The sequence below is a fragment of the Mus musculus genome, chromosome 10 (assembly GCF_000001635.26).
Source record: "Mus musculus strain C57BL/6J chromosome 10, GRCm38.p6 C57BL/6J".
Taxonomy (NCBI): Eukaryota; Metazoa; Chordata; class Mammalia; order Rodentia; family Muridae; genus Mus; species Mus musculus.
In genome coordinates this window covers 31,247,462-31,272,800 of record NC_000076.6, presented here as the reverse complement: position 1 = coordinate 31,272,800, position 25,339 = coordinate 31,247,462, and the positions used below count along the sequence as shown (strand labels likewise).

General features: G+C 40.6%; 1 pseudogene; it reads right to left on the bottom strand.

Annotated features, from left to right (window-relative positions):
- Positions 21,758-24,664, bottom strand: Gm5422 (predicted pseudogene 5422; annotated as a pseudogene).

The following is a 25,339-nucleotide window of genomic DNA, read 5'->3' as shown; positions in this document are numbered from 1 at the left end:
ACTGACACCCCTATGACCTCAATGAAGGATGAGTATAACCAAGAGCAGCTACATGTTACTGTCAGTTAGTGTCAGTGTTCATTAAAAGTGGAAGTGAGAACCCAGAAATGGTCTGTTACTCATTGTGTATGGAACCATGGGACATCATAAAGGCTGTTCAAATAACCACTGAGGATACACACCAGGAAGTAGAATAGAGATCAAGGAATGGTACTTAATTGGAGTTCTTTATTACATATACACATACTCACAGAAAAACACACACAACCTATTTTCCTGTGCCTGCATTTGTAAGTGCACCCACATTTCTAGTAGCGTTCATAGTTCGTATGATATGTTGAATTGTACACACTCTCAGGAAAGAGATGTTGAAGTTTGAGTCTTCAGTACTTGTGAATACAAAGTGGTTTTTAGAAATAGGGTCTTTGAAAGTCTAATAAGGTAGATGAGGTTATCCTTCATTAGGGAAGGCTCTAATCCAATGTGACTGATGTGAATACAGGAAGAGGGTGGAGTTATGGCACCACAAGTCACAGAATGCTTGATAGTACCCAAGACAAAGAGTGATCTTTTCTTAGAACATTTTGGAGGGCATATGACCCTGCTAATATCTTGATTTTTGTATTTCTATCCCCTACACTGCAACAAAACAAGTTTCTGATACTTCAATCCACTCGGATTTTAGCATTTAATATGGCACCCCACGGAACTGAATAGAGCTCACTTCAGGTGAGTGGACACTTTACTCTTCCACATGAACTTTTGTCACACATTCAAGGTTATACATTACTTCAAACAATTCAAAGATCAACACAGGAGCTTGTGCATTTCAATTTCAAACAGTTTAATGTCTGTCATTGTGAGTGGGATAAGAAAAAGATGAAGAATCATGAGATGAGTGACTAGCATTGGGTGCACTGTTTTGGAAGCAGAGGAAGTGAACTCATTGGTGCGCGCGCGCGTGTGTGTGCCTGTATATGGGTGTGTGTGCATGTGTAATTCTTTGACCTACAAAACGATTATAATAGAACTATAGTACTGTTCTTTATTTTGGATATATGCCCAGGAGTGGTATAGCGGGATTCTCAGGTAGTACTATGTCCAGTTTTCTAAAGAACCATACTGATTTCCAGAGAGGTTGTACCAGCTTGCAATCCCACCAGCAATGGAGGAGTGTTCCTCTTTTTCCACATCCTCACCAGCATCTGCTGCCACCTGAGTTTTTGGTCTTAGCCATTCTGTCTAGTTTGAGGTGGAATCTCAGGGTCATTTTGATTTGCACTTTCCTGATGACTAAGGTTGTTGAACATTTCTTTAGGTGGTTCTCGGCCATTTGAATTTCCTCAGTTGAGAATTCTCTCTTTAGCTCTGTTCTTCATTTTTTGAGAGGGTTATTTTGTTCTATGGAGTCTAACTTCTTGAGTTCTTTGTGGAAATTGGATACTGGTCCTCTATCGGATGTAGGGTTGGTAAAGATCTTTCCCCAGTCTGTTGGTTGCCATTTTGTCCTGTTGACAGTGTCCTTTGCTTTGAAATTTTATGAGGTCCCATTTGTTGATTCTTGATCTTAGAGCATAAACCATTGGTGTTCTGTTTAGGAAAATTTCTCCTGTGCCCATGTGTTTCAGGTTTGCCCCACTTTCTATTCTATTAGATTGAGTGTATCTGGTTTTATGTGGAGGTCCTTGACCCACTTGGTCTTGAGCTTTGTACAAGGAGATAAGAATGGATCGATTTGCATTCTTTTCCATGCTGACCACCAGTTGAATCAGCACCATTTGTTTAAAATGCTGTCTTTTTTTTCCCCCAGTGGATGGTTTTAGCTTGTCAAAGATCAAGTGACCATAGGTGTGTGGGATCATTTCTGGGTCTTCACTTATATTCCACTGATCTATTGGCTTGTCTCTGTACCAATACCATGTAGTTTTATCACTATTGCTCTGCAGTACAGCTTGAGGTCAGGGATGGTAATTCCCCCAAATGTTCTTTTATTGTTGAGAATAGTTTTTGCTATCCTGAGTTTTCTGTTATTCCAAATGAATTTGAGACTTGCTCTTTCTAACTCTATGAAGAATTGAGTTGGAATTTTGTTGGGGATTGCATTGAATCTATAGATTGTTTTTGGCAAGATGGCCATTTTTACTATATTAATTCTGCCAATCCATGAGCATGGGGGATCATTCCATCTTCTGAGGTCTTCTTCAATTTCTTTCTTCAGAGACTTGGAGTTCTTGTTATATAGATCTTTCACTTGCTTGCTTATAGTAACCATACCAAGATATTTTATATTGTTTGTGACTATTGTGAAGAATGTTGTTTCCTCTAATTTCTTTCTTAGCCCATTTATTCTTTGAGTATAGGAAGGCTACTGATTGTGTGTGTGTGTGTGTGTGTGTGTGTGTGTGTGTGTGTGTGTGTGTGTGTGTTTGTATATCTCCTCTTTGCTGAAGTTCTCTATCAGGTTAAGGAGTTTTCTGGTGGAATTTTTGGGGTCACTTAAATAAACTATCCTGTAATCTGCAAATAGTGATATTTTGACTTCTTTCCAATGTGTATCCCTTTGAGCTCCTCTTGTTTTCTAATTTATCTGGCTAGGATTTTGAGTACTATATTGAACAGACAGGGAGAAAGTTATAAGCCTTGTCTAGTCCCTGATTTTAGTTGGATTGCTCCAAGTTTCTCTCCATTTAACTTAATGTTGACTACTGGTTTGCTGTATATTGCTTTAACTATATTTAGGTATGGGGCCTTGAATTCCTGGTCTTTCCAAGACTTTTACCATGAAGGTGTGTTGAATTTTGTCACATCTTTTTTCAGCATCTAATGAAATGATCATGTGTTTTTTTTCTTTAAGTTTGTTTAAGTAGTGGATTATGTTGATGGATTTCTGTATATTCAACCATCCCTGGATCCCTGGGATGAAGCCTACTTGATCATGGTGAATCATCATTTTGATGTCTTCCCAAGAAGATTCTGTTTGTGAGAATTTTATTGAGTATTTTTGCATCGATATTCATAAGGGAAATTGTTCTGAAGTTCTCTTTCTTTGTTGGGTCTCTGTGTGATTTTGGTATCAGCGAAACTGTGGCTTCATAGAATGAATTGAATAGTGTTCCTTCTGTTTCTATTTTGTGGAATAGTTTGAAGCATATTTGTGTTACATTTTCTTTGAATGTTTGATAGAATTCTGCACTAAACCCATTTGGTCCTGGGCTTTTGTGATTGGGATACTTTTAATGACTTCTATGACTTTAGGGCTTATGGGACTGTTTAGATGGTTTATCTGATTCTGATTTAACTTTAGTACCTGGTATCTCTCTATAAAATTGTCCATTTCATCTAGATTTTTCAGTTTTCTTGAGTATAGACCTTTGTAGTAGGATCTGATGATTTTTTCAATTTCCTCAGTTTCTGTTGTTATATCTCGATTTTTATTTCTGATTTTATTAATTTGGATATTATCTCTGTGCCCTCTGGTTAGTCTAGATAAGGGGTTATCTATCTTGCTGATTTTCTCAGAGAACCAGTTCCTGGTTTTGTTGATTTTTTTTGTGTAGTTCTTTTTGTTTTTACTTAGTTGATTCCATCCTTGAGTTTGATTATTTTCTGCTATCTACTTCTATTGGGTCTATTTGCTTCCCTTTGCTCTCAAGTTTTCAAGCTGCCAGTGTATGCTGTCTCCAGTTTCTTTTTGAAAGCACTCAGAGCTATGAGTTTTCCTCTTAGCACTGCTTTAATTGTGTCCCATACATTTGGGTATGATATGCCTTCATTTTCATTAAATTCTACAAAGTCTTTAATTTCTTTGTTTATTTTTTTCTTGACCAAATTATCATTTAGTAGAGTGTTGTTAAGCTTCCATATGTATGTGGGCTTTCTGATGTTTTTGTTGTTATTTAAGACCAGCCTTAGTCCATCATTATCTGATAGGATGAATGGGATCATTTCAATCTTCTTGTATCTGTTAAGGCCTGTTTTGTTACAGATTATATGGTCAATTTTCGAAAAAGTACCATGAGGTGCTCATAAGAAGGTATATTCTTTTGTTTTAGGATGAAATACTATATAGATATCTGTTCAATTCATTTGGTTCATAACTTCTGTTAGTTTCACTGTGGCTGGATTAGTTTCTACTTCTCTGATATATCCATTGATGAGAGTAGGACATTGAAGTCTCCTAATATTATTGTGTGAGGTGCAATTTGTGCTTCGAGTTTTGGTAAAGTTTCATTTATGAATGTGGATGCCCTTGCATTTGGAGCATAGATGTTCAGAATTGAGAGTTCTTCTTGGTAGATTTTTCCTTTGATGAGTATGAAGTGTCCTTCCTTATCTTTTTTTGGATACTTTTTGGTTAAAAATCAATTTTATTTTATATTAGAATAGCTACTCCAGCTTGTTTCTTGGGACTATGTGCTTGGAAAATTTCCCCCAGCCTTTCACTCTGAGGCTGTCACTGAGGTGCATTTCCTGTATGCAGCAAAGTGTTGGGTCCTGGTTACGAGTATCTAGTCTGTTATTCTATGTCATTTTTATTGAGGAATTGATTCCATTGATGTAAAGAGATATTAAGAAATAGTGACTGTTGCTTCCTGTTTTATTTTTTGTTGTTAGAGGGGGAATTATGTTTGTGTGGCCATCTTCTTTTGGGTTTGTTGAAAGAAGATTTCTTTTTTGCTTTTCTAGGGTGAAGTTTCATTCCTTGTGTTGGAGTTTTTCATCTATTATCCTTTGTAGGGCTGTATTTATGGGAAGATATTGTGTAAATTTGTTTTTGTCATGGAATATCTTGGTTTTTCCCTCTATGGTAATTGAGAGTTTTGCTGAGTATAGTCGCCTTGGCTGGCATTTGTGTTCTTTTAGGGTCTGTATGTGATCTGCCTAGGATCTTCTAGTTTTATAGTCTCTGTTGTGAAGTCTGGTGTAATTTTAATAGGTCTAACTTTATATGTTACTTGGCCTTTTCTCTTACTGCTTTTTAATATTCCTCTTTGTTTTGTGCATTTGGTGTTTTGATTATTATATGACAGGAGGAATTTATTTTCTGGCCCAATCTATTTGGAGTTCTGTAGGCTTCTTGTATGTTCATGGGCATCTCTTTCTTTAGTTTAGAGAAGTTTTCTTCTTTAATTTTGTTGAATACATTTACTGGCCCTTTAAGTTGGAAATTTGTTTTCTTCTATACCTATTGTCCCTAGGTTTGGTCATCTCATTCTGTCCTGGATTTCCTGGATGTTTTGGGTTAGGAACTTTTTTGTGTGTTTCATTTTTTTTTTTTTTTTGAATGTCGTTTCAATGTTTTCTATGGTACATTCTGCATCTGAGATCCTCTCTTCTTTATCTTGTATTCTGTTGACGATGCTTGTGTCTATGATTCATGATCTTTTTCCTAGTTATTCTAGCTCCGGGGTTGTCTCTAGGTTGATTTCTTTATTGCTTCTATTTCCATTTTTAGATCCTGGTTCATCTTTTTTTAATTCCTTCGCCTATTTGGTTGTGTTTTCCTGTAGTTCTTTAAGGGATTTTTGTGTTTCCTCTGTAAGGGCTTCTAGCTGTTTACCTTTGTTCTCCTATATTTCTTTAAGGGAGTTATTTATATTTTTCTTAAAGTCCTCTAATATCAATATGAGTGAGATGTGTTTTTAAATCAGAGTCTTGCTTTTCCAGTGTACTGGCATATCCTGGGCTTGATGTGGTGGGAGAACTGGGTTCTGATCATGCCAAGTAGCCTTGATCTCTGTTGCTTATGTTTTTGTCCTTGCCTCCTGACTTTTGGTTATCTCTGGTGTTAGCTAGTCTTGCTGTCTCTGACTGTGGCTTGTGTGTCAGCACTCCTGGGTAGTCAATTCTCTCCTGGAGTAATTTGGGTATGGAGAGGTGTGGCACAGTTTAAGGTTTGGGGTGTAGATGGAAACCAGAAAACTCCTGTCCCAGGCTGCTTCTCATTTCCTGTGTCCTGAGGGTTCTGGGCAGGTCCCTCAGAGCAGAAGTGGTGGTCGTAGTTAGTTGGGTCCCAGGTGGGTCCTTCTTGGGCCAGGAATTGAGCAGATGTGGTGGTTTTACCTGTGCTCTCAGGTATGTCAGCACTCCCGTGAGACCTCCTCTCTCCCAGTGGGATGTGGGTACAGAGAACTATGGTACAGGGGCAGTTCTAGGTGCAGATGGAAACTAGAATGATTCTGTCCCAGGCTGCTTCTCAGTTCCTGTGTCCTGAGGGCTCTGGGTCAGTCCGTTAGAGGAGAAGTGATGGTCCTACCTTTGCTCACAGTTGTGTCTGCACTCCTGGGGGACCAGTTCTCCCCCAGCGGGTCCTGGATATGTAGAGCTGTGGCACAATGTCAGCTCTGGGCACAGTGTCAGCTCTGGGCACAGATGAAAAACGGAAGGATCCCCCTATCTTATTTTTTTGAGACAGTGGTTTTGTTTGTTTGTTTTTGTTTGCTTGTGTGTTTTACTGAACCAGAAGTTCATTGATTTGGCGAGGCTAGCTAGCCAGTGAGCTTCCTGGGATGTCTCTGCTTTCCAACATTGTGGTTGCTGGTACAAGGTGCCATATCTAGTGCTTTTTATGTGTCTGCTGGTGATTCAGTGAAGGCCTTCTTGTTGCCCACTGAGCCATCTCCTCAGGCCTTTCCATTTTATTTTTTTTACTTAATTTTTATTTATTTACTTAATTTATTTACTTAATTTTTGAAACAGGATCTTTGCTGATCATTGATTTTGCTAGGTTGATTGTCCAAGAAGCTCCAGAGTGGAAATTATAGGCTTGCACCAATGTGAATTCTACATGGGTGCTGAGTATTCAGAACTCAGATCCTACTATTTGTTTAGCAGGAGCTATTTTCCCGCCTTGATAATTTTTTTTCTAGTTTCTTCTCAGTTTTTCTTTCTTTGTGAATGGTATCATCATTCATCCAATGACATATGTGTTACACTGCCCAGCTCCCAGCTTCTCTCTCTGCTTCACATGAGGATAAAACGTGACCAGCCAGCTTTTGTTCCTGCTGCTTGCTGCCATACCTTTCTTGCCATTATGGACTCTATCCAAAATAATCTCTCTCTTCTTTAAGTAGCTATTATTCATGGTGTTTTTTTTTTACAACAGAAAAATGACTAATACAGTATACTAGTAAAACATCTGCTTAAAAGTTAACATTTGACATGCCACCTCCTCCATATTTTATCATTTCATTTTTACCTAACAAAACACTATTTCAAATTGTATTCTTTGACAGATTATATAATTTACATTTATAATTACAGCTTATAATATGTACTTCTATAATGAGCTTTAATCATCTTTACCCTTTATTATCTTGTTTCATTCCCTATTCTTCTCCGATGAAACCCCTTTCCTTCCCTATAAAGTCCCTTCCTACTTTCAGACTTCTTGGTCTGTGTGCCCTACTAAATTTAAATATGTTTGTCTACATGAACATGGTAGGAGGTTATTTTTTGGTGTGTGCACTACTTATCAGTGGCTATATTATTAAAGAAGGTGACATTTCTTTGCTCGTCAACATTAACTGACAACAATCCCTCAGGAAGGAGTGGGCCTCATGATTTTTTCCCCTTTCCATGATGAAATATTGGAGACCCCAAGTATGTGCAGGTTTTGTGCAGGGGACTACAATTACAGTGACTTTGTGAGTTCAATCTCTATGACATGTCCAGAAGATGCATTTTTGGGGTACTCTTCCCCAACCTGTTTCTTAAAATCTTTTCACTTCTTCCATGATGTACCATGAGCCTTGATGTGAGAATTTGTAGATGACTCATTTAAAACTGAGCATTTCCCCCATGACCAATTGTGACTCTCTGTATTAATGGTTATCCATTTTACAGAGGAGCTTTTCTGATGAGAACTGAAATATGCATTAATCGATCAGCATAAAGATACATATTAGAAGGCAGTTTGATATAATGTCCAAAATAATAGTAATAGTTTCATCCCTAAGGCCTATCATCTACCGGCACATACTTTTAGCTTACAGTGCCACACACAAGTTTCCTCCAGTGGATGGTCCTTAAATCCAATTAAAAAGTTGTTGGTTTTCCATATAATACTTGTGCCTCTGTTGCACTTTGCTAGGGTGGTTATTACTGTATCTTTCTGACTTTTGTCCCTCAGCAGCCTGCATAGTATCTTCTAGTAAACTATCCAGCAAAGAATAAGTTTCTAGGTGAGTTGCAGTGTGTTTTGTTCTGTATTGTGTGACCAAAGAGTATGGTGTTTTCCACAGGGTCTTGCCACCAAATTCTGGTATGCAACTAAGAGCAGTGGGAGTACTCCATGTTGTTTAGGAAAGTTGTTGGGATCTCCATGACAACTCAAAGGAAGGCATTTTATGCCTGGCACTGAGATTTTTGTTCAATAACTTATGACTTCTGGGAGGTGCACTATCTCCCCCCCCCCCCGCCCCAGTAGAGGATACCTTCATTCAAACTCTTTTTTAAATTTCAGTTGTACTAAACTTATCAGTAGATTTACATATGGCATTTTCACCACCTGTAGTGTTAAATACAATTTATTTTGTCTCTAAAATAGCTCTAGAATTTGTCCAAACTTTTGCCATCTTCTCCACAATTAGTTTAATGCAAGCTGTTATGATCTTTCCTCTAGATTACTCTAAAAGCTCCCCAACACCAAGATGGATGTTGTCCTGTTGCCCTACCCCCGCCTCTTCTCCATGTTGCAGTGTTGAAGGCTGTCTTTGAAAGTGAATCTTATAGTATTATGCACCTGCCTACATGTGCAGTGGTTTTTCCATGCCTTTGAACAAAACAACTCCTAGAATCTTTAACTCAGTCCGAAAACCCTAATACCTTATCTAAGCCTCAGATTCTCTCTCACCCCCTCCTCCTCCTTTTTTTTCTCTCCTTCCTTTCTTTCCCTCCCTCATCTTCTTTTGAGCTCCAAAAGACTGGCAAACTTGTACATCGTTCTGCAAGCCAGCTTCATTCTTCCCTGCATTACGTCTCCCTTTCCTTTCTTCCCTCTGTCCACTTCTGCTTCTCTTCCTCTTCTTTCTTCTGACTTGTCTCTCCTCAATTTCACCTCAATTTTTACTTAGCTATCACCCACAATTCAGGATTCTATTCCAAAACAATTATTTTTCTCAATACAGTTATTTTTTTAAAATTTCAATTAAAATATGATTACATTATTTCTCCCTTCCTTTTCTTCCCTTCAATCCTTCAGATATCTCTTCTTTTCAACTCCTTCTATTGCCATACCACTCTCTCACACATCAATGGTCTCTTTTTCTTTGGATAAAATTGTTTCTCTCTCTCTCTCTCCCCTCTCCCTCACTCCCTCTCCCTCTCCCTCTCCCCCCCCTCTCTCTAAATATAGTTTTGCTTTTGTGCATATAATTTCAGAGCTGACCACTTTGGCATTACATAAGGAATTAGTATTTCCCAGGGATGAGCTCCCTAATTGCTTATCTAACACTTGATTAAGAAAATGTTTCCAATGGGGCTCCTTGTTTGTGTAATTCCCCAATCCATTTTGCAATTTTTGAGCATCACTTCCTGTCAGGAACATTTGACTGAATTACTGGACATGAAGATAAGGCCTTTACTCACATAGCTTTCTGAGAGAATAAATAGCTTCTTTAGAGGAGAGATATAGCAATAATAATAATAATAATAACAACAACAACAACAACAACAACAACAACAACAACAATAATAATAGTAAAGCAAACAAGTAATCACCAGGCACCAATAATTACAATGACAAAAAGACTCAAGAGAGCTCTCTGGCTTCTGTGAAAGGTTATAGCTACTCTTAGACTTGAGAATCAAGACTGAGTATGGGATAGGAAATACAATATATGGTAAGGGAATTCACTTGGAAACTAGTGGGGAAGGGAGTTGTCCAGGAAAGGTAAAGATGATTACAGTGCATGAGTAGGGGATGAAGGTGTGTAGAAGAGATGACTGAAGGCATTTCAAGATAAGATGTTTAGATTTTATTATTGAATACAATGGGCATTTTCTAGACAAGTTTAATTGTGGAAGTGATGGGCTTAAATGATTTACAATTCCACAAGTTCAAGGATAAACATCTAAATACAGTTTTCCAGTGAGGGCTACTACAGAAGTCTGGGTGAAAGAGAAGGTGGTTTGAAGTCACATTGTGTGTCCAGAAATGGAGAGAGACATAATAGAAGGTAGGAGATGAGTAAAAATAAGGAAGATTGCTGAAAGATCCATAATGGAATACAAAACAAAATAAGGAGTAACTTTCTGATTGAGCAGCCAAGTTAATGATGGCAGCAGTAACTGAGATGGAGGGCTGAGAGACAGCAGGATTCAAATGGGGATGTTTCCTATCTTAGGTGTGGGAACTGTAAGAAGTGCTTCAGATACCCAAGTGGCTGTGTCTGGTAGACTGTGACTTCTAGGAGTGTGGCATGCATGATTGGTAGTGCCTGGAGTCCTAAGTTGGCAAAGCACATAGTTGCACACACTCATCTACTGGTGTTGCAACATCATCAAAGAAATCCAAACGATGTTTTACATGTGCTTGACAGAGCATACACCCTGCTCCGAATACAAAAATAAAGTTTATTGCTCCCATAACTCTTTGAATAACCAATTCTATTGCCTTTAATAGGTGGAGATACTTGATTTGACTTTCTACTGATGCCCCGCCCATCTACAATCTCCTAGAATCTATTGTTTTTGAAGATGCCAAAGACTGACCAGACAAAAAATGAATTAAAAACATCTCCAAACAACAAATATAGATCTGAGGAGTCATATACAGTTTTGGCAACATATGGACACATTGAATATTGAATTTGAAAACAAGACTCTGGATCCTACCATGTGGTTGATAATTTCACAGTTTTCCATTGAAAACACAGCCACTATATAGAGTCTAAAAACTAAAGGAGACTATAAAAGAAATAAAGTTTGTTTGATAGTACTGGTAATAACAGGGTATTGCTAACAGATATAATCGAATTGCCATATCAAGGCCATTGTGAAACTTGGGGTATATATTTTCATAAAACTGAGTATGTGTGTGAAGGTCAACATCTGTCATGTTCATTTGGAGTTGCAAAGGTTTATATGAAAACATTCATCAAAATACAGGCTACATTTCATTTCAACAGCCTAGGATCAGTATGGCTCAGAATGGTATCCTCCTGCCATTAAACATCTGATGCAAAACTATCAAGGCATCCTGCTTTCCTCTGAGACCCCTCTGGAGGAATTTTTGCCAAGAGCTATACTCAGACCTGCTGCCTGTCAGGAATGAACCTTGCTACCAGTTTCAGCTAGGACTTCTGTTGTCAAAACAATAATAGCTGTAATTTTCTCTCCCTCTGTTTACAGGAAACAAACCCTTCCTTCCTGTCCTCTGCCTGTAGCAGAAAATAGACAAACTGAGTAGCTGTCCAGGGATGGCAGAGCAGTACCTGGGGCTGCAGCTTTTCTGGAGCAGGGACAAGCTGCAGGGGGGCTGTGAAGGGTAGTGGGCTTAAGGATGGGCCTGGGGAAAAACATTAGCCCATGCACAGCCTTCTTTCTCTGTCTTAGTGTCTCTCCTATGACTGTCAGACAGGGAACTAAATATGGCTAGGGAAATCGCAAAACAGTCCGAGTATTTTTAAACTCTTGCAGTCGCCTGTTTGCAGACTCGGTGACGTAGATAAACTGGTTGCAGAAGTTCTCATGGGAATCCAGGGCACTGGGAGATGGCTGCTGGCTTTGGTTGTGTGTGCTTTTGCTCCCCCCTCCCCCCAGCTAATGTGTCCCATGGGGTTTCATTTCACATCTTAAAGACTTGGGAAGCAGCAAAATCTGAGAATGCCTAGAGAATATACAAGGCGGCTATCAGAAATGTCTGTCACTCAAGCGTGGGCCACAGAGGACCATAGGAAGCTTGCTGCCTGGATCCCTAGCTTGGGCATGAACAAGGGAGAATGGTCTCCGAATATTCTAATATTCTAGGCAACTTATTTGTCATGGAAGTCACCATTGTTGCTGCCCTCTATTTTCCCCTTGATTCTGTTCATGCACATTACCCAGCTATTTTATAAACGTGGCTCTCTCTCCAATGTGTGTGTTTCCAGTGATTGTGTGCAAATGTCTTGGAATAGAAAGATGTCTTTTTATGTTTGAGAAATGTTTCTATTCCAGCTCTTGCTTCATAAAAGTAAAATTATATTTGAAAATGGAATGAAGCTAGAAGAGTTTTTATATTTACAAGTTTTTATAATTACAGTTAGAACAAAGAGGGCAGACAGAGTTGGCACCGATTGTCATTTATCTGAGAACACTGAGGGCAGCTAGTCTGTGTCACAGAGTTTTTGGTGTAGCCATTCGTGCTGCAGAGTTGATTTTAGCCTTTGAGTTGTTGTTGTAGTTAAATGTTACTGAAATGCTTTGTTTGTTTGTTTCCCAACATGACAATATGTTTTACCTGTAAAAATTCACTTAGAAGGTAAGGGATTAAAGTTTCAATTTGTTTTTTTTTCTATTACAATTTACATAGTATAGTCAACACTATTTACATAGGACTAGCTGATTTTAGGCTGTTTTGTCACTTTTGTTGTTTTTTTTTTTCAGAGTGTCAACAAAACTGTATTTATTGTAAACCCAGCAATGAGGTCCCTCAGGCAGCAGCATGCACTTGGGCCATGGTTCCTTCATTATTTGGTCTCCAGTGAAATTAGCACAGTTTATCCTTCCCAGTGCTGGGGAGAGACAGATTTCTGTGTGATGTGGAGTGGTGAATGGGAAGAAGTGGAAACTTATGTTATTGCGTGCAGCTCACTGTGGAGACAGTGGTGTGTAAAGTGTGTGAGGTATAGAAGTTCTCCCCTTCCCTTCCCCAAGACTACTGCAATCTTCAGTTGTGTTTCTGCTCTGTATCAGATGCCTTCCATTTTACACAATCCAAGTTATTCAGCACTTGCTGCTTCTCAGAAGTGGTACAATTGCTTTCATCCAATTTATCACAAAAAGGGAAAGAGTGCCATGAGATAAAGTCACAAACAGTGGGAGAAGAAAGGTGTTCTAGTTTTGGACTGAGTTCTCCCCTGCCATATCTCCACTCGTTCAGATAATGCTGGGATCTTGATATAAGCCACAGGAAAAAAAAATTGGCCCAAGTCAGTATGGAATAGAGCTAGGAATTGTTAAGAGTTAAGAGATAGTTGTTATGAAATATAAATCAGCAGTATAATGAGGCAAGAATAAGGGAAAACCTGACCAGGCCATGTCCCCTTGAGAAATCATCCCATGAGTCAGGCCTAGTATAAAGGAAGTTTATTGTGGAAAGCAGGGACCTAGAAAAGGGGTAGAGGCAGTGATATGAGGGTAGAGAAGGACAATAAGAGTGGAAGAGAGTCTGGTAGGAACATGTGGGAATAGAGAGAGAATGAGGAGGACGAAGGAAGGAAGAAGGAGGAAGAAGCAAGAAGGAAGAGCAAGGAAGGAAGGAGGACGAAGGAGGGAGGAGGAATGAAGGAAAGAGGAGGAAGAAGAAAGAAAAAGGAAGTGGAAGAAGAGGAAGAGAAAGAAGAGGAGGAAGAGGGGGAGGAGGAAGAAGAAGAAGAAGAAGAAGAAGAAGAAGAAGAAGAAGAAGAAGAAGAAGAAGAAGAAGAAGGAAGAAGGAGGAGAAGGAGAGGAAGAGGAAGAAGAAGAAGAAGAAGAAGAAGAAGAAGAAGAAGAAGAAGAAGAAGAAGAAGAAGAAGAAGAAGAAGAAAAAGAAGAAGAAGAAGAAGAAGAAAGGAAGAGGGGGGTTGGGGTCTGCAAGCTTAGCCAGATGTATTAATGGTCATGGACTTTTGCTAGGTAGCTTTTTGGTAGAGCCTAGTTGGATTGTCTGTAAGCCAATGATAGTAAACACTTCAGATTTCAGCGTGAGTGTTTTAACAATAGCTGTATGTATGGCTCTGTGGCTTTTGAAGTCATGTTAGATAGTAATATACAACCAGATTTAAAGAGTACGTAAAGCTTAAAAATTAAGTTACAAATGAGTGGGTTTACTTCTTTCCTTATAAAATATTCCTTTTGTAAATGAGATTGCAACATGGCTTCTGGTTTAGAGTGAGAGGAAAGTGTTAATGTAGATGAACTTAAAGACTGCTATTTTAACTCTTGCTTGAGATATCTCTCAGAAGAAAAAATATAAATTCTGTGCTGGCAGTGTTACAGCTATTGTGGTTTTCTTAGTTTTGCTGAAGTTCTTGACTGGCAGCCAGCACAAAATGTAAACCAGGTCCCAGGATGAAGAGCCTCCTTCTCTTCCCATGTCCCCTTGACTCAATGTCCTTCTATCTTTCCTCAGAGGAGATTTCCCTGATCCTACGACTTATAAGGATCTATGCTTAGACATTGTCTTTCAACCTTCCCCACAACATGTGAAGACTGTAGAAATCATTTGTAGAAAAAATTAAAATACTTCCTGTGTCCATTTAAAGTTAGTATTTAGGCCTAGGATACAGCTCAGAAGTGGAATGCTTCCTTAGCATGCATAGAACTAATTTGAGCGCTAGTATGGTAACTTTGCCACACACAAACTCATTAATTTCATTAAATTAATATTAGTATGTAGTCATTAGTGGCAAGCTAATAATGGTTCCACAGCCCTAACTGGTGAGTGTGTGAACAGATTATTTAAACAAAAAGTAAAAGTGAACCAAAAACTACTTCATTTCAGTTAACTTACTAGTAAATGTTTACCTAGAAAGGAATTAAGGACCAGCGAGTTGGTGAAATTGGTGAGGGTACTTGCTTCCAATGAAGTCTGAAAACCTGAATTTGATTCCTAAGATCATGAGGTGAAAGGAGAGAACCCAGTTGATCTACACCCTAAACACACACACACACACACACACACACACACACACACACACACACACACACACACACCATGACATGTACATAGCCTGCTACTTGAGAGTCTGGGGAGATGACTCATTGCTGAGTACTTACTATGCAATATGAGGGCCTACATTTGAACTTCGGCATAAAAACTGAGCATGGTAGGGCTGTAATCCCAGCACTAGGCAGGCAAAGATAGAGACTCCCCAGAGCCTGGTGGCCAGTCTAGCTGAATCAGTGAGCTCCAGGCTCAGAGAGAGGATCCTTGTCTCAAAAGAGTAGAGTAGACAGCAACTGAGAAAGACTCCTGACTTTGGTATCTTCCCTCCACATACAATAGCACCCAGAGGGAAATGCACATGCCTACACATGCCTACACACACACACACATGCTTACACACACATACACAAAAGGAATTACTACCTTATACATTGAACTACATTGTCTTTGTGATTAATGTAGGAGACCAAGTTATCAGTCATTTTATTTTAGAAAGAAGGGATAAAAGGAAAGCCATGGTAAGTTCTATAAATGGACATTTTTAAAATGTAAGGCATCTAGCTGAGTTTCTTTACATTTGGTTTCTTACCATCTCATTTGCTTCAGAAACATGCTGGACACAGGGGTAATACAAGAAACATGAGGGCATATTTCAAATTAAATTATCATCATTCCTTGTGATTTGAATGCACCATGAGAAAAAATGAGCTCCAAAGTGCTCTTCCTGGCTTCACCCTGACAAAGAGCATTCTTATTTTCCAGAAGCCAAGAGGACTGTGAGAAAGGGCAAGGCGCCTGCTCCCTTTTCAGGAGGAGTGTCTCACTGCAAGCATGGGTTTTCTCAGGGTTGTCAGTTTGCAGGGGAACTCTGTGGGTCAAGCTAATAGTTAAATCAATTGCATGCCTACATGGGAAAAACTGTGGCTTATGAAACATTGCAGTGTGAAGACATGAGTCTGGACTGCTTCACATGCATCAGGTACTCAAATAATTTCAAAATGCCAGTTAAGATTATGGCTGCAAAATAGTTTGCATGCTGCTAAAGATAAATCAGTCTCAGGCTTTTTGAAGAGATTAAAATATCCATTACTACTTAGACTTGTGCTTTCCTATGAGGGTGTGTCTGTTAGATCCCGGATGCTTCCTCCCAGCTACCTAAATGAGAGCTAACTTGCTAGGAACATGCTCCCCTGGTGTTGAAACGTCTGGTTATATGATCGAATTCTGTTTGCTTCTAGAATTAGCAGTTTGTAAAAATTCCAATTTATGATTTATTTTAAAAGTGTGAACTGATTAATCCAATCACATTTAAGTAAGCTTAAACAAATCGATTTCATCCTCAAAAAAAAGGGGGGGGGGCTGGGAGCTCCTGAAAATAGTCATATATCTTTATCCTGTAAATTCTCATATTTTTAACAATAAAAGCCTATAACTTGGGACAAAGCCAAAGCCAGCCATGGGTGTGAGGCATGCTATTGATCATCCTGCCTCTGTTATTTCCTCAATTTAGACAGATACCCTTTATCTCTGTGGTATAAAGAAATTGAAGAACTGAAGGTTCTTCTTCTTCTTCTTCTTCTTCTTCTTCTTCTTCTTCTTCTTCTTCTTCTTCTTCTTCTTCTTCTTCTTCTTCTTCTTCTTCTTTCTCCTCTTCTTCTTCTTCCTCCTCCTCCTCTTTCCTCCTCCTACCTCCTACTCCTTCCTCCTCCTCCTTCCTCCCTCTCCTCCTTCCTCCCTCCCCCCCCCCTCCTCCTCCTCCTCCTCCTCCTCCTCCTCCTCCTCCTCCTCCTCCTCCTCCTCCTTCTTCTTCTTCTTCTTCTTCTTCTTCTTCTTCTTCTTCTTCTTCTTCTTCTTCTTCTTCTTCTTCTTCTTCTCTTTTTCCTCCTCCTCCTTCTTCTTCTCCTCCTTCTTTTTCTCCTTAACTTTTTGTTGGTTCTTTGTGAATTTTACATCATGCACCTCAATCCCACTCATCTCCCTGTTCCCTCATACCTAACCAAAAGAAACCCTGTAACTTTCCCAAAAGAAAAAAAAATTATTTATGGAAGCTGTAGTGGGTCACAGTAAACCTTTTTGTCCACACTCCTTTGCTGGCAAATATTCATTGCAGTGAGTCATTTGGTCTGGTTTGAGGCCTCTGGTTTCTGCTACACTATCAGTAATGGATTCTCTCTGGAATTTCTCTCCAATATCTTTTTTTTGTCCCGTGTTATAGAGATGGTGTAGTTTTGGCTTTGTAGTACCAGGTCCTTCACGTGATCCAGCAGTTCTTTGGATAGGGTGGGAAAACTCAAAGCCCTGGATCTGGGCCTTGGAGGTATCTGAGGTGGCCAGCCAGCCAACCACACCAATACCAATAGAACTAGCTCTACTGTGCTGTCCAGGAGATGTGCACAACCTGTTCTCCCATGTGTTGCAGGTGAGAGGCTAAAGGCCCAACTTCTTAGTTCTGTTAGAATGACAAGGAAATTTCAATGTGAATTTGGGAAGTATAAGAAGTATAAATCGAGAACCCTGCAAATGCCCCACCTTCCTCCCCATCTTGTCCTCACTGTCATGAGAGAGTGATGTCATAGTGATGAGGGGATGATGTCATAGTCACAATAGGTTGCTGCTGCTGCAGATATTTACTTTATAGTAGAGGGGACAACAGGAGGGTGGTGTACACACCATCCCTCCAAGTATCACATGTCACTGCCACATAATATTTTCCCTTCATCAAATTGCCCTGAGCATCATTGCAGGCCACACCATTGAGGCTAGGAAATGCAGTTTTCTAACTAATTTCAAGTTCTATTGAAAGGGGAAAGGAAATAATGGGGTAATAGAGACATCCATACTTCCTGCATGGATGGTATTGAAACCAGATTATAAATTTCCCCTCATTGATCATTCAGTTATCTAAAGTTTATTGGTTAAAACTTTATCTTAGGCACTGTATATTGATAATACAATGATTGAGTTAGTACCCTATCAAATGAATGGAAAATTTGTCTTGTTCATGTCTATAGATGAGTATGTAACAGAGGTACACATAGATTTCTATGATAACAGCTAGTCTAAACTGCCACTCAGACAGGATGGAGATGAGGAAGGTTTCAGGGAGATAGAGGAAAAGATGCTGAAAGGGGTAGCTCTCCTGATATATTAGACGGAGCTCAAATAAGGTAATTATGGAAAACATGCTCATCACTATTAATAAAGGATCTCCTGGTGGCACTTGAGGTACTGTTAGAATAGAGTCCACTAGGTTAGAATATTAATGGCTAATGATGAATCAGAGAGGGAAAATGGAGGTCACTTGAATAAATGACTATAAAGGATAAAGAGAAGAGGAATGACAGCCAAAGTTATCTAGGATGAGGTGAGGTTTCTTTTAGGGACATGGGAAATAGAAGGATATGTTGTTTCCCAGAAAAGAGGAGGAGAAGGGTTGTTCTCTCAAACAGCAGAAAAGAATGTAAAACCCAGTTTCAAGTCAAATGCTACAGAATGAAGCAGCCATAAGACAAAACTGTGTCTAGAGGTGGTTTCTTTATTTTCTATGAAGCAGAAATCAGTTTTGAGAAACAGGTTAAAGGCCACTGAAAGGGATTTAGGAAATAGCTGTCAGTGTCCACAAAGACAGAGATGGAGGCTGAGTAGGCATAACGTGAACTCCTTTCTCTAGTCTCCAACATCCAGTTCTCCACCAAGGAGACATCTGCTGCTGTTTATTCCTTCTATACCAGAGATGTTCTATACCAACAGAAGCAAATATCCATATTTACCACTAGATTAGTCAGTGTTCTCTAGAGAAATAGAGCTGATATAATGAATCTATGTATATACAAAAATAAGGTTTATTACCGTGGCTTAGAAGTTATGGTCTGAAAATTCTAAAAATGGCCATTTTGGCCAATGGAAAATCCAAACACCTAATTGCTGATCAGTCCATGAGTCTGGATGCCTCAGCTGGTCTTCAGTATATGCTGGAATCCTGAAGAAGTAGGGCAAGCAGGCAAAAAGCAAGTACTTCCTTCCTTTATATCTTATATATAGGTTTCCATGAAAGGTGTGGCTCAGATTTAAGGTGAATCTTCCTACCTCAAATGATTCAGTCAAAAAAAAATTCACACATATGTAATCAGTCACTTGGGTTTTAAATTATTCCATACATGGTCAGGTTAACAGCCAAGGGTAACCATCAATCACCCTATAACTTTTCTTTTTTCATAGTGGTATGTTATCCATACCTTGCTTGGGATAATGCAAAGCTACATGGGAATGGCACTACTTTCTGTACCTGAGGCACCATTATTAACTCCTCCCTGTGCATCTCCAGACAACGTCATCTACAAACACATCTAACCATGCAAGATCCACAGTAGAAAAGGAACTCCTCCATTGTTTTCCTATAATGCATCTGATGTTAAGTAGTGTGTGTATTTTTAACTTCATAGACAACAATATTATTTACACATCATTTCGTACTGGTTTATTAGCACCAGAATGAGCTTCTCCTGACCTCTTGTTTGTGTTGTGTGTTGCGGGCACAGGAGCATCTTGGCAGCAATCTGCAAGTCTCGCCCTCCCAGGAAGCAAAGCACCCACACAGCCCTTGGTTTGTTCCTGGGACAGCATGTATGTGTGTGGGGGATAGATCTGGCCCCAGTCCCAGCAGTGTCCATGCTGTGCTAGAGTACACTGGTGGCCTGAGAACAATTTCAGAATGAAGAGCTGTCTGTCAGCTCTGAGGACGTGTTACAGAACAAATAAATGGGCTCTCAGACCTCTAGGTCAGCCGACTGTGTCAGATCATTGTTCAGACAATTAATTCTGTCCTCTTTTGCCAGTGTTGGACAAGATAAATGCCTGGGGCAGGTGAGAGAAGATGTGGGCACAGAGGGCGTGCTTGGTGAAATGGAGAATGTGAGAGTACTACTCAGTCTCCACAGCTAAAATCAAATGACTCCTTTCTCTGAGGCTAAAGACAGGTCATGAGGGATAAAATTACCAGTCCAGGAAAAAGGAGATGTTTTGCTGGAGATGCTTCTGCTACTTTTATAAAAATAGATGAAAGGAAGGATTGTTTTTTTCCACCCTTTGCAGCCTGTCAGCTTCCTTAGCTTGGTGCATAACTTGTTTATTTTTCCAAAAATAGGCGAGTCTAGTGGCGTGGTCTGTGTTGTTGTGGAGCACTTTGCACAGTGCACAGTGATTCCTGCGCTAAGCCCTGTGTCTTCAGAGCTGTTTCCCGGAAGCCACTTTATTATTCTTCCTTTTCTTCCTTTTTTTCTTTTTCTTATTCAGTCCCTTCTCCTTTTTCCCCCTCCCTTCCATATCTGTTATAACTTGCACGTGGGTTCAGTTGTTTTATGTAGACACTTCAATCATCTTAATGTTTACGGCACTGTACAACTGTCAGCACAATTATGTCTGGGAATGCTTTTTCTTACCCCTAAAGAAGTTCTGATATCTACTTATCACTGCTATTTACCAACTCCAGGTAAATGTTAACCTATTCTCATTTCTATGGATTTGCTTTTACTGGGAATTTCATAGGAATAGAATATGTTTTTGGATTTATGTGTGTTTGGCTTCTTTTGCTTAGTATAATATTTTTACGTTTCTTTCAGGTTGTGATATAAGTGTCTAACATCAGTGCCTTGTTCGGGGAAGCTTCTTCTTGGAGAAGATAGATAGATACAGAGAGTACACCTGGATAAGGTGCAGAGAGTGAGACACCTTGGAACTTAAATGAGATGTCGCCATCAATTCTCTACCATCACGGCTCAGGGAACTGTGGATGAGAAGTCAGAAAGATGGTAAGGCATAGAGAGGATGGAGGACACCAGGAAAACAAGACTTTCCAAATACAGTAGAACCAATGCACATGAACTCACAGAGATGGTGGGGGCAGGTACAGAGCCTGCCACAGCTCTAAGCTAGAGATGGTCCTGAAGCTGAGAGGAGAGGTGGGCACAAGTCTCCTCTCCTAACTCAGAAACTATCTCCAATTGATAACTACTCAGAAATAAAAAATTAGTTTTCTCTAATGGATTATCACTGCATACACAAACCAATCTTAAGGCTAGATCCCATGCCCAACAGTAGAAGGCCAACACAAAACAAGATCAATGGTATTTTTGGAGGTTGTTCGTTTTGATTGTTTGTTTGTTTTTGTCTTATAATGCTTTGTCTGGCCTTTTTTTTTTTTTTTTTTTTTTTTTTAAGATTTAGTTTATTATTGTATCTAAGTACACTGTAGCTGTCTTCAGATGCACCAGAAGAGGGCATCAGATCTCATTACGGATGGTTGCGAGCCACCATGTGGTTGCTGGGATTTGAACTCAGGACCTTCAGAAGAGCAGTTGGTGCTCTTAACCACTGAGCCACTCCCTGTCTGATCCCTCCTGTCCCCATTCCTAACCACTTCCAGTCTGCCTGCAAAATCTATTCTATTTCCCTTTCCCAGGAAGATCCACACATCGCCCCTTGAGCCCTCCTTGTTAGCCTTTCTGGTTCTGTGGTCTGTACCAAGATTGTTCTTAACAGCTAATGCCCACTTAAGCACAGGTCCTGCTAGGGCTGTAATCTTATTAGTACATACCATATTTGTCTGTCTTGGTCTGTGCTACCCTATTCAGGATGATATTTTCTAGTTCCATCCATTTGCTTGCAAGTTTCATGATGTCATTGTTTTTTCTAGCTGAGTAATATTCCATTGTGTAAATGTACCACATTTTCTTCATCAATTTATCCATTGATAAACATCTAGGTTGTTTCCAGTTTCTGGCTCTTATGAGCAGAGCAGCAATGAAGATGGTTGAGCAAGTGTCTCTGTAGTGGGATGTTGCCAGTGGGGATAAGTCCAGGTAATTATTGAGAAAATTACCCATTTCTTTTTTTTTTTCGGGGGGGGGCGGATAAAGGTCTTTATTCAACAAAGTTATCTTACTCAGTAACAAAACAACAGGAGGTAACAATTCCCCCAAAGATCTGGAACAGTATCAACCCCTCATAGCAGGCACAACAGCGTGCTAAAGACAAAAAATTCCGCTGCAGCCAGGGTCTCTAGAAGCCACTTTTTCAAAGATCATAGTTGGGGTTCTTCCGAAGAATAACAAAGCCTTCCAGAATGGAGGTGACAGGAAGAAACTCCTCAGTGGCCAACTCTGCCCGCTCCCCCTGGGCCAGCAACACTGACATTGTATGAGTCTGGAACCCTGTGATTGTTTTTGGCTTCCCAGCCTGTCCCACCACATCCACTGCCTGACCCACACGGACAGAAACTGGCAATGGTCGCAGCTCCTCATCAAATGTAACCAGCATCCGAGGCTGCATGGCGGCTACCAGCCGATACAGGACGTAGTGAGACTTGCCTAGGATGATGTTTCGAACATCCAGGAAAGAAACAAGCACCGTGAGCAGCCCTGCCACCGCTACTTGACTCATGAGCTGCCTATCAGTGTGATAGGGGCAGAGGGTAAGTGTGCCCTTCCCTAAATGTGTCAGGCCCTGTGCCAAGCGCACCATGAAGAGGTTATTGGGGTCCTTGGCATGATGTTGAGCTAACTGGCGCAACATTGCAGCCAGACGGGCATTATTGGTACCACGGCCCACCATGCTCATAGCAAAGATGGAGTTATAGGAAACTTCTGGATCAGCATCATGAGAGAATTTGCTTAGCGTATCCAGGATGTTGAGTCGTGGATTTGAAACAGAAGTTAGTGCCAGTGCTAAAGGTACAGCCCGACAGAGGGTAGGTTCCCCATATCTCAGCAAGTGACCAAAAGTTCGCAATGCCATCTCTGCACCAATCTCTTCCCCCAGAGCAGTAAGTGCAATCCCCAGAACAGCTGCTCCCTGATGTGCTCCCATGGCAGCAGGGACGTCCTTCTTGCCCTTGTCCTTCTTTACCTTCTTGTTTTTGTCTTCTTCCTTTTCCTTGGAGTCAAAGTGCTCACTACAGATGTGGAGGAGCTGCTGAACCGTCAGCACATTCCCAGAGCCTGCATAGGCACATACATCCACCAGGGTGTTGGCAAAACTGCGGAATGGCTCTGACACCACCTCCAAGTCAGCCAGGATGGCCTCAATAGCTTCGCCTTTCCCCAAGTGATTGAGGCCCAGGCCAAGAGGAAGCCAACGAGCACAGGTATCCTTGAGCTCAGTCTTATAATTCTCCATGATGGTCTGAAGAATGGTGGAAGTGACATCTCCATTGCAAGACCACACTGCTATCATTCCACAAGCTAGAGCCGTCACACCTGCTACCTCCATACTGGACTTGGAGTCTCCCATTACAGGTAGCAGCAGTGTTAGAACATCTTCCCGATTAGAGCCAGCATAGGCCAAACCTAGCCCAAAGATGGAGCCAAGTCTCATGGTATTGCTGTTATGGAGAACATAGTCTGAAAGCAGTGCCAGGGCAGGATCACACTCATTCTGGACTCCAGAATTCACGATACCACAGGCAAGGAGAGCTCCTGACTTGATGTAGTCCTCAGAGGAGTACAGATACTTGTCAATCTGGGTGAGGCCACCATCCACATCCCACAACAGAATCATGCCAAGAGACGCAGCAGCACTTAACATCCCATGGTCCTTGTTTTTGTAAAGCCATTTGTTGCCATCATCAGTCAGTAGTTTATCTTGACCAAAGGCGGCATTCACAAAGCCATTCACAAAAGAGGAGGCTAGGTTCATTCGTGCAGAATCCACTTGAGAGCCACTGCTACCAAACCTGTTATTCTCTAGGTGGGTTTTGTAGATGTCATCGGGTACCTTGGGCTCCATGATGTCCAGCTCCCGAGCTAAGGCCAAGAAGTTGCTGTTGAGCTGGACATTGGACATGATTTCTGTGAGGTCTTCATATTCCTCTACATCTTCACTCAGCTCCAGGAACACTCCACGCCGAGCCAGCATGGATGCCATCTGCTTCTGGACCACCACATCTTTGCAGGAAGTGAAAATGTCTTCTACCAGTTCCATGTCATTGAGCATCAGTGCCAATCTCAGAGATTCAGGGAAACGGCTAAACTTTCGGAACATGCGCAAGGCACAGCGCAGGAGGGCAGAGTTCTCAGGTTCTGGTAAATAATTCACACAACTGGTGAGATAGAGGCAGACCTTGGCGTAGGCATTCTCATCGATGTCCTTCTCTAGCACATCGACCTGCTCAATTTCCATGAGCAGGTCACAAGCCTCGTGCTCTGCATTGTGAGCCATGTTGTAGGGGACGATTTCCTTTACCAAGGTAAGCAGTGGTTCCCGCTGTGCTTTCTCTGCATCATCCAGCTCCTGCCACTCCTTAGTCACTTCTCCTGCCAGATGTCTGACGTATTCATGGCCCCATGACGCCAATTCTTCCTGGGAGCCCACGAGCCGATACTTGAGGCACTCCCGCTCACCACTCATGGTCATGGCCAAAACAGAGATGATGTCAGCTGCAAAACACTTATTCTCCCCAGGGGCCATGTTCTCATAGATTTCCTTCAATTTGCCATAGTGTGGACGCAGAAATTTGAGAGGCTTGGGTACTGAAGTCATGGAAGTTGTAGAAGAATGAATTTGTCTTCTCAGTTCCTCCAGAGCTGGTCGATATAGAGATGTATCCTTCTCTCGGAGTCGCTCCAGGAGCATCTCCAGTTCATCTTGAAGCTGTTTGTCCACCTCAGACAGCTCCTGTTCTTCCCCTGCCCCCCGCCCCCGCATCCCTTCGCTCCTTGCCACTTCTCGTCCACGCAGCTGGGGGTGGTCGCGGAGGGCTGTTGGGACTACACGGGTGTCTTGTCTCATCCACCCTCCTCCATCTCCACCACTACTGCCCCCCATTTCTTTTAGACCATTCTAATTTTTTAAAAGCATGTTTTTATAGATATCTCTGGATAATCTAGACTATGGATACTTTAGATTTCTTCAGTGTTGTTATGCACCACTCCCTTTTCTTTAACTTTATTAATTTGGACCTGCTTGGATGAACTTTATTCATTGAGCTAAATGTTTGACACTCTTACTTATTTTCTCAAAGAACTACGTTTTATTGATTCCCTCATTTTAATTTTGATGTTTCAGTCATAAGTTTGACATTTTGTGCCATATACTTGCTTTGCATGTGATATCGTCTTTGTGTTCTAGAGTGTTTAGGTGTGCTGTTAAGTTACTAATATGAGCTCTCTTCAATTCATTGTGTCCCATAAGTTTGGTTATGTTATGTCATTATTTTATTCAATTCTAAAATTTTTTCTCTGGATTTCTTTCTTGATTCATTTTTCACTCACTAGTGAGCTGTTCAGTTTCCATGAGTTTGTACACTTTCTGTTGTTGAACTCCTCTTTAACCCATGGTAGTCATATAGGATGCAGGGAATTATTTCCATTTTCTTGTATCTATTGAGACTTATCCTATGTCCAAGTATGTTGTCAATTTTGGAGAAAGTTTCTTGAGCTTCTAAGAAGAAAGTATATCCCCTTTGTCTTGACTGAAATGTTCTATAAGTATGTG